The sequence below is a fragment of the Saccopteryx leptura genome, chromosome 11, assembly GCF_036850995.1.
Source record: "Saccopteryx leptura isolate mSacLep1 chromosome 11, mSacLep1_pri_phased_curated, whole genome shotgun sequence".
In the NCBI taxonomy this organism is placed as follows: Eukaryota; Metazoa; Chordata; class Mammalia; order Chiroptera; family Emballonuridae; genus Saccopteryx; species Saccopteryx leptura.
The window spans coordinates 70,745,316-70,755,492 of NC_089513.1; positions in this window are offsets into that span (position 1 = coordinate 70,745,316).

The following is a 10,177-nucleotide window of genomic DNA, read 5'->3' on the forward strand; positions in this document are numbered from 1 at the left end:
GTGATCTAACCAGCCCCTCTGGGGTCCCGCTCACCGGCAGAATGGCCCCAGCATCAGTTGACACCACCTGGGTTTTTCAGCGGGAGGTGAACTGGGAGTGTCAGGGCAGAAGCCAGCTGTTATAAACACACCAATGTTGCCAGTTCTGAGGCCCAGAGAGGGTGAAACTTGTACAGGGTTACAAGGCTGGCTAGGGGTGGAGCCAAGCTTTAATTCTACTTTATTTTTTTTTTAAGATTTTATTTATTGATTTTAGAGAGAGGAGAAAGAGAGAGAGAAGGGGGGACGGGGGAGGAGGAAGCATTCACTCCTAGTAGTTGCTTCTCGTGTGTGTCTTCACTGGGCAAGTCCTAGGCTTTGAACCAGCAACCCCAACGTTGTAGGTTGGCCGTCCTCCACCGTGCCACCACAGGTCAGGCTGAGCCAAGCTTTGAGACAGGCTTCCTGGGTCCTAGACCCGTGCTCTTCCCTGCCCAGCAGAACCCTCTGTCTGGAGAGATCACCTCTTGCTCCTCCTTCCTTTCCCATCACAGTCCAGCTATCTACCTACGCTTTCTACCTACAGCATTGTGACCTTGTGACCAGCAGACAGCCCTGCCCCGTGCAGAGGGAGGCACCTGCAGGCCCATGCACTGGCCCTGCCACTCAAAGGAGTTGTGGGGATTCCAGGCGTTCCGGGGGAGGTCCCAGCCTGGAAGCTGACCAGGAAGATCCAGGCAAGGGGGCTCCAGACGGGGATTCCCACTTCATACCCCACCCAGGGCCCCCGCCCATGGGCTGCAGGGTCCACTGGGCGAGCAGCAGGGGGCCTGGATGTTAGAAGGGCTGGCTTGCGGAGGAGGCCAGGGTTTGGCCCAGCCCCACCACCCTCCAGCTGTGTGACCTTGGTCAAATTCCTGTGCCCCAATTTCCCTTGAAATGACAGGTCCGGATAAGGTCAGTGGTGTTCGAAATTTTATTTAGCAATAGAATCCTTCCCCCCCCCAAAGACAATATAAAGTACAAGCCCCAAATATAAAACAGATAAAGGTAGCGTTGCAGGATCGAAGAGGAGATGAGGGACTTGCCCTATTGCCGCTGCTCCATCAACCAGGAAACCCCGGGCCACCCTGTGGAGCCTGAGGGTCTGGAGGAGCCCAGTTTGAAAAGCATGGGGCCAGACACTCCCTTTCCACACTGTACTCAGGTCACAGCAGGGTCACTCTCTGTGGGTCACAGTAGAGAAGCCACAAGTCCCTTTGCAGGGGCCCCTGGCCCAAGGAACTTCCATGTGACCACACAGTGATACCAAGAATGAGAAAGCAGCCTTTCTCTTTCTCCCCGGGGGAAAGGAGAGGAGGAGATGAGCCTGAGGGTCAGTGAGAAGGATCGCGGTCAGACTACACTCCTGACAGTGGTGACGGGCAAGGAGAAGGACGTGGGCAGAGGCCCCACGGCTTGGGAGAATGCCCTGCCCTTGAACCAAGATGAGCTTTCTTCTTCCAGCCAAGGCCAAGGGCAGCTCCCGGGGAAGAGGTGGCCCTGCCTCTCTGGACTGCCTCTGACAGCGCGGTTTGGGAGGATCCGGGGATGCGTGGGCACTCTGCTCTTTACCTAATAGCCATGTGGTACGCAGAATGCTCGGAAATTATACCATCTCTTAATTACCCTCTGAATCAGGTTTGCGTAATGAGACTCATTTCTGCCGAAGGCTCCAGCCAACACGTGGGGAAACTGCAGTTTTCCCTTCGCAGCTCTCCTTTGGTACTAAAATGAGCTTCTGGGTGGGGGCGAGCAGCAGCCTGGGCTCTGGATGATGGAACGCTGTTCTGGAGCCTAGCACCGAGGCGGGGGTGGACTCCTACTGCACAGGGAGGAAGGGCCCCTCCAGGTGAGTGGCCTTCCTGCTTAAGGGCGACAGGTTGGGGAAGCGCTAGGAACCCCTCCCTTCATCTCCAAGCACGCTTGACAAATAGTCCTTAATCCTCTCCCCACCCTGTCCCCAAGGGCACAGGCCGGAGCTGCCTCCCCAGACCACTCTCACCTCCTCAGCTATTTCCACTTCTCAGAAGCAGGAAGGAAACTTCCAAGTCTTCTGTGCATCACAGAGTCTCAAACGAGGACTTGCCCGGGTGGTGTCCTCGACCCCTAAGGGAAGGGCTGCCTGCTTCATGGACCTTTCCAGCTATAAGGAACTTTTAGAGCTCCCTCTTCTGTGGGAGAAAACCAAGGTGCAGCAAGATCCTGCAGTCTGTTCAAAGGGAATTTACTGCTCTTCTAGGCCAGGGGTAGTCAAACTTTTTGTACCTACCGCCCACTTTTGTATCTCTGTTATTAGTAAAATTTTCTAACCGCCCACCAGTTCCACAGTCATGGTGATTTATAAAGTAGGGAAGTCACTTTACTTTATAGAATTTATAAAGCAGAGTTTCAGCAAGTGAAAGCATATAATAATAATTATGTACCAAGTACTTTATGTCAGATTTTTGCTAAGTTTGGCAGAATAAATCTTCATAAAACAACTTACTACAGTTAAACCTATCTTTTCTTTTATACTTTGGTTGCTCTGCTACCGCCCACCATGAAAGCTGGAAGGCCCACTAGTGGGCGGTAGGGACCAGGTTGACTACCACTGCTCTAGGCCAAGCCTTCCACCAGACAGTGGAGCTCTGGGGAGGAAATGACCTGTGGGGCTAGCCCTGGCTCTCCCCTGGCTTTTCCAGGACTTCCTGCGGGTCCTCCACGCATATGTAGAATACAGCTTGCCTGAGACTGGTTCTCAGCTGGAGGGGGGGAGCACGGGAGGCTGCAGGAATTCAGCAGCGAGAGTAGTGAGGGTGGAGGAAATTCTGCCAGGCTTCCAGGGGGAGATGGGTCTTGGGTTGCTTCCTGAAGAATCAGGAGCTGCATTTTTGGCAAGAGGAATTGAGCAGCAAACACATGTAACCTACAGCAGGGGTCCCCAAACTACGGCCCACAGGCCACATGCGGCCCCCTGAGGCCATTTATCCAGCCCCCACCGCACTTCTGGAAGGGGCATCTCTTTCATTGGTGGTCAGTGAGAGGAGCATAGTTCCCATTGGAATACTGGTCAGTTTGTTGATTTAAATTTACTTGTTCTTTATTTTAAATATTGTATTTGTTCCCGTTTTGTTTTTTTTACTTTAAAATAAGATATGTGCAGTGTGCATAGGGATTTGTTCATAGTTTTTTTTATAGTCCGGCCCTCCAACGGTCTGAGGGACAGTGAACTGGCCCCCTGTGTAAAAAGTTTGGGGACCCCTGACCTACAGGCTAAGGGTCTTGTCCAAGGTTACACAGCTAGTAAATGGCAGACCTGAGATTTGAACCCAGGTAATCTGGCTACAAAGAAGTCTATCTTCTTCTTCTTTTCCTTCTCTTTCTTCTTCCTCTTTCTTCCTCCTCCTTCTTTATTGATTTTAGAGAGAGGAGAGAGAGAGAGAAAGAGAAATATCAATTTGTTGTTCCACTTATTTATGCATTCATTGGTTGACTCTTGTATGTTTCTTGACCAGGGATCAAACCCCCAACCTTGGCCCTTTGGCCCTAACCAACTGAGCTACCCAGCCAGAGCTTCCGTGGTCTTCTTATGCAGTATACTATGAATGAATGAAATGTGTCACCTTAGCAGAAGCCAAGAGTGGACTGTGTGTGTAGTGCCCAACACACTGGTGGGGGAAAACAGGACCCCACTGGGAAGAGCCAGGTGACCCTTGTCATTGGCAGATAATTAAGAGCTGGAATTCTGGGACCAGTGGTCAGCTCGCAAGGAGGGGTGTGGAGGTTAGCTGCTGATGGGAAGGTCACAGTGACCTTTGGTGTGTGGGCGGGGCAGTGTCTCTGGCAGGAGAGAGAGGTGGGGGGGGGGGGATCCTGGCGCCTGATCCTGTTTCTGGGCTCAGTTGCCCAGAAAGACACAGAGACGGGGAGAGGGGAGCCCAGCCAGGTGCAGCTCCAGACACTGTCGCTCTGGCCCGTGGGGTCAGGTGGGATAGAAGATGACCAGGAAGCAGACAGAGGCGGGCCAGGACCTGAGACTTCTGTGTACCCGCCTTGCATGCCCAGTCCACTTTCCCCCACTTTTTTTCTTTTGTTTTTAGCAAGAGAGAGAGAGAGAGAGAGACAGACAGACAGACAGACAGAAAGGGAGAGAGATGAAAAGCACCAGCTTGTTGCAGCACCTTAGTTGTTCATTGATTGCTTTCTCATATGTGCCTTGACTGAGGGGCTACAGCAGAGCAAGTGATCCCTTGCTCAAGCCAGCGACCTTGGGCTCAAGCCAGCGACCATGGGGTCATGTCTATGATCCCATGCTCAAGCTGGTGACCCTGTGCTTAAGCCGGATGAGCCTGCAGTCAAGCCAGTGATCTCGATGCTTCAAACCTGGAACCTCAGCCTTTCAGGTTGACGCTCTATCCACTGTGCCACCGCCTGATCAGGTCACTTTCCCCCACTTTTCTTTGCAGCGGGAGGGGGTGCCCCTTGAAGGCAGGCACTGTCGTTTCTCAGCCCCCTACTCCGTGCCTGGCACAGAGAGGGCATTCAGTTGTGTGAATTTTTCGTGTGGGTACTTCCCTTTCAAACCCGTCTCAACAGCCAAAGTAACCTTTTTTTTTTTTTTTTTAATTAATAAACATTTTTTAGATTTAAAAAATCTTCCCCGGCCCTGGCCGGTTGGCTCAGCGGTAGAGCGTCGGCCTGGCGTGCGGGGGACCCGGGTTCAATTCCCGGCCAGGGCACATAGGAGAAGCGCCCATTTGCTTCTCCACCCCCTCCCTCCTTCCTCTCTGTCTCTCTCTTCCCCTCCCGCAGCCAAGGCTCCATTGGAGCAAAGATGGCCCGGGCGCTGGGGATGGCTCCTTGGCCTCTGCCCCAGGCGCTAGAGTGGCTCTGGTCGAGGCAGAGCATCGCCCCCTGGTGGGCAGAGCGTCGCCCCTGGTGGGCGTGCCGGGTGGATCCCGGTCGGGCGCATGTGGGAGTCTGTCTGACTGTCTCTCCCCATTTCCAGCTTCAGAAAAATTAAAAAAAAAAAAAAAATCTTCCCCAACATTTTATTTTGGAAAATGTCAAGATTCAGAGAAATTGCCAAAATGGTTTCATACATCTCCAGCGACCTTCCACCTAGATTCAGTTGTTGACACTGTTTTCTCTCGGTTTGTGGAGCACAAAGGGAAGGTGAGGCGCAAACACCACAGACAGCATCACACGCCTCTGGCCCTCAGTGAGCAGCTCCCACTCAGAATCAGACCGTCTCCCACGTCCCACGGGACCCCTGCCGCGCCCGGAGCAGGAGCCACGATTCCTGGTATGATCTGACGTCCGGCTGGCCTCAGTGGCCCTCACAGGTCTTTGGTAGCTGCTATTTTCAAACCAGAAGTTTATGCATTACCTTTGGTTATATGTTACTTTAGTTTCCTCTCTCTCTCTCTTTAAATGTTTATTTTATTGACTTTAGAGAGCCAGGCAGGGAGGGAAAGAGAGAGAGAGAGAGAGAGAGACAGGAACATCAATCTGTTTCTATATGTGCCCCATCAGGGATCGAACCGGCAACCTCTGCATTTGGGGATGACACTAACCAACTGAGCTATGTGGCCAAGGGTCTCTTTCTTTCTTTTGATATTGACTGTTTGAAGAGTCCAAGCCAATTTGTTTTGTTAGCTGTGCCACGGTCCAGATTTATCTGATTAAAGGACCCCTCATGGTGTCTTTCAGAGAGTAATACTGTCAGGTCAGAATCCGAGCACACTGCTCCCTTCCCGAAAACCTCGCGCCGGGTTTTTCTCTGAGTGTCTTGAATAAAAGCCAACTTCCTCACACTGGCCCACAAGGCTCGGCGCGGAGGGGCCAAGCCTCTTCTCACCGCTCCTCCTTCACTCTGTTCTGGGCAACCTGGCTTCCTTCTAGCTGTTGAATTTGGCAGTCTTAAATGTTCCCTTTAAGACAGGTATAGCAATTTGTAATTACATAAAGTATTTATTTGTTAATTTACTTGGTTTACAGTTGCTTTACCACTAGCAAGCGGTAAAGTCCAGGAGCAGAGACAACATGTATGCTTTGAAATCCTAGCACCTGGTACTTGACACAGTAGCACTCAGTAAATATTGGTCAGATGGATGGACGGGTGGATGATGGATGGAGGGAGGAAGGAAGGAGGGGTGGCATAGAGGAATGCCTAGGAGTCTCTCCATCTCTGGAGCCACCATCTGGGAGGCCAGTTGGGTCCCTCGGCTTCTCTGTGGACAGCCCTGCATTCATTCACTTGAACCACAGAACTGCATCCCCATGTCAGCTGCAGCCGGGAGAGCTAGGCCTGATGTCCCAGCCAAGCTACATAGGCTTTCTCTGAGGCTCATTAAAAGATGGCATCGAACGCCTCACCCCTGTGATAGTTTCAACCCACAGTGCCAGCGCTGTTTGCCGAGGGTGGCTCAACAGGCCAGCACTTCATACTGATGCACAGTCTGTCTGAGATTCTGCTGAGATCATTTTTGGCTCCTGAGCACAGAGGGGAAGAGATAGAGCCTGGGGCTGAGCTGTGAGCAGCGAATCCCAAAGCAACACCTTCAATAACTTAGTTGTTCGGTTTATCAGAGCAGCAGAGGGGAGAGCGCTGGCCTGTTCTGGCAGGGCACCCGGTGAGGTGTGAGAAGGACGCACGTGAACAAGGCTCCAGCTCCGGCCTCAAGGAGCAGCTAATTTAATGTGGACAGACAAACGCACTCGCAGGGTTGTGCTCATTGATATTTCTGTGTGGGGTTGGAGCGGTTACGAAAGGCTTTGGGAAGGAGGTGGCATTTGAGCCCCCCCTGAAGTGGAAGGAGCAGTTCCACAGACAGGCAGCAGGAACAGCATCCAGATAGAGGGAACAGCATGAACAAATATGGGGAGTTGCCACGCATGGTCAGTGCTAGGAGAGGCGAGCAGTCAGGCAGGCTGGAGCCCAGAGCTCCGGGTGGGGACAAGCAAAGCAGAAGGGCCTGTTCATCTGAACTGTGGCCACAGCTGGATGGATCTGCACAGTGGCTGAGGAGTCTGGGTTTTATCTGGCAAGTGGAGGAGCCATCCGAAGCGCTCCCACAGGGAGGCTGGATCATGGCTGCAGCACCCACAGACCACCCCCGCACAGTGAGGCGTCCTACGGGGGGAGGGTCTGGGGTCTGCTGGGCAGCAGGAGGTGGTCACAGCCTGTCCAGCAGGAGGGACAGGCTGCTGACGGAGTGGATCTGAGTGATGAAGGGCCTCAGCGGGGCTGTGTGAGGCTGGCCACTGGGGACAAAGAGGCAGTCAGCCAGGGTGACTCCTGGGAGTTTGGGGTGCCCAAATACCCAGAGGAAGGTGGGTTAGTTAAGAAGTTAGACTTGGGCTTTGTTTGTTTGTATCCAGAATGTGTTTACTGGGATGGTCCTCCACTCCCCTTGTTTTGGGGTGCTTTCAGTGCCACCCTTCTGGAGGAGCCTCCTTCCGTCCACCTTGCTTTCCCTCCTGTGGGCTGACAGAGGACAGTGGAGCAGACAGCACGCAGAACTAGACTCTGTGCATGGCTAAGACAGCGGTGACTATAGCATCCCGGCATGTCCCGTCCATGGAGGAGCCAGGGCTCTGCACCAGCCCCCCCACCCCCACCCCCGTGTCCCTTCTTCTCCTCTCCTGGGCAAGGAGGAGGGAGATCCTTGCTGTCGTGGGGAGATCGTCACTGTCACCGCAGGGAACTTTGGGTTTGCCATCCTGGTGATGGAGAGTCTGGTTGTGTATGCTGCAGGGGGTGGGGTGGAGGCTGGAGCCGGGAGGTGCGTAGTCTCCTGAGAGATTGCGGATTTGGGATCAGAGGTTGAGAGCATGCAGAACTAGCCAGGTGAGGCCAGCACCCCGGGGGACCTGGAAGCTGGTACTTGGGGGCAGGCACTCACTCCTTATCCTGCCCGTTCCTCTAGCCTCCCCTCCCCCTCGCTATCTGCCCGGCGGTACTCAGGCCTTCTTCCTGCTCCCTCGTGTTGTTCCTTGGTCTGGAACATTCCACCTTCCCTCTGAGCGGGCGGGGCCCAGAATGTCGATGAGGCAGCAGAGCCTAGCAGTGTCCGCTGTTTATCTTGGAGGGAAGGAGCCAGATGGGCTGGAACTGGCAGCTGGGGCGGGGCGACAGGAACGCTGCTCTCAGGTGGGGGACGCGAGCAGGTTGGTGTGTGGGGGGTGGGGGAGCGCGGGAGCCAGTGGGGAAGGCGCACTCGGGGCGCCGAAGGGAGGGCTGAGGTCCGGGGCATGTAGACAGGGGCCGGCTTGGGAGAAAGGAGGGGAAAAAATGTTTTTTCCCCCTTAGATAAGATGGAAGGAGGAAAGGTTTGGACGCTATTCTAAATGGTTGCTCAGTTTTTTCCTTTCCTCAGGGTTTAAGCAACCAGTCTTCCTGAAGGGTCAGCCCATTTTATGAGCAATTTATACCTCTCGGAAAATCGTTTTCCAGACCATTTCCGACAGCGGGTTTACTAGGGGAGGGAAGCCCCAGTCCTATGTATGGGGGGGACCCGGACAGCTCTCCAAAATGCAGGGTTTGTCAGCCAACCAATCAGAGCAGTGGAAGAGGAACTTCCCTTCCAGAAAAAGGGGCTTTCTCAGAATCAGAGGTCGCTGGAACCCCCTACCTCTGTCTGACAGGTCCAGGGACCTAGAAGATGAGAACTGGCAAGGTTGGCTGGCATCTGGGTCTCCTTCTTTCCCGCAGGTTGGTAGAGAGCTAGGTCCCGGGTTTCTGCAACAAGAACCTGCCTGCAGCGCCCCCGCCCCGGGGGGGGGGCTCTTAAAAGGGCAATGTCGGCGGCAGAGGCGGCAGCCCCACCACACCTCCTCCATTGGAGATGCAGGGTTGCGCCCCTCCTTTTGTGCGTATCTGGGAGGAGCTTTGGGGGAACCCCAAGTTGGGAGGGGGAGGAGGCCCCTCTCCTGGCACAGGCTCTGGCATGCAGCACATTTCTCCGTGGCCCGTGCCAGCTCTGCCCCTGACTCTTCCGGAAGTGCAGCCGGGGAGGTTTGGGGTTGGAGGCAGGGAGGCTGGGGACCCTGGGTAAACTAGAAAACCTCCAGGGAAGGAAGAGCAGACAAGTCACGGGGAAAGTCCCCAGGAATGATCTCACCACTGGGGGTGTTGGGCTCCCTGGTGGGTAACTGACCCTCCCAGCAGACATGAGATCAGGTAGGCTCCTTAGTCTCACATTGGGTCCCCACAATTGCCCTCTAGAATTTCTTTCTGGAAGTCTGGCTCCTGGGTGTCTCCTTCTCTCGCCTGAAGCACTCAGACCTGCATCTTAGACCCTGAATTCCTGGGTGTGGGAACGAAAGGTTGGTGAGGGACCCAGGGCTGACTCACTCCGCTTGCTAACTTAGGTAAGTTGGGCAGCTGGGGTTGGAGATGGGGCAGGTCAAGTTGCTAGGGATGAGGGCATCAGCCGTGCCTTGCGTGGGTTGCGGGGGCAACTGCCAGGGTGGAGTCAAGGTTATCTGGGCCAGGTCCCAAGTCCTCCGCTTCCAGGCCAGACAGCCATTCCTAAACAAGGCCTGCCTCTGCCCCTCCCACTGCTGCGGGGGGAGGGGGGGTAGTTTTCAGCTCACACTGGAAGAAGGCAGGCCACACCTTTCCCAACAACTGTGAGTTCTGTGTCCCATCGTGTAACCCCTGCTCCTAACAGTGCCTGGCGCAGGGTCAGCATTCAGTAAATGAGTGTTTGCCTATGTGCTCACCAGCTTGTGTTCTAGTGGATGACTTGCAAGGGATTCACAACTACTGGCTGTTTTTCTCCTCTGGCTTCTGAAGAAGGGGGCATAGACTTTCCACTAACAGCTGAGTCGGTCCACACAGCAGCTATATTCTGAGCCTCCAAGCATTCCTTTCCTCTAGGCAGGCTCCCAGGCCAGTCCACACCCTGACTCCGCTGCAGAGCAGGTAGGTCTAGGAGCCGGGCTGCCAACAGCATAGGGCAGGAGGCTCCCTGCACAAAGCAGCAGGGAATTCTATGTGCACCCAGCTCCAGAAAACCAGTCAGGTGGGAAGGTAGTCAGTCTGTGCAGGCAGGCCAAGAGCTGGGCCCACGGGCTTGAGGCCCATTTCTGCCTCCTGGTGGAAGGTCACAGGCGCCAGGAGCTGAACAGGGCATAGAAGGAAGCTGCAGTGACCTCTCTGGGTAGATGG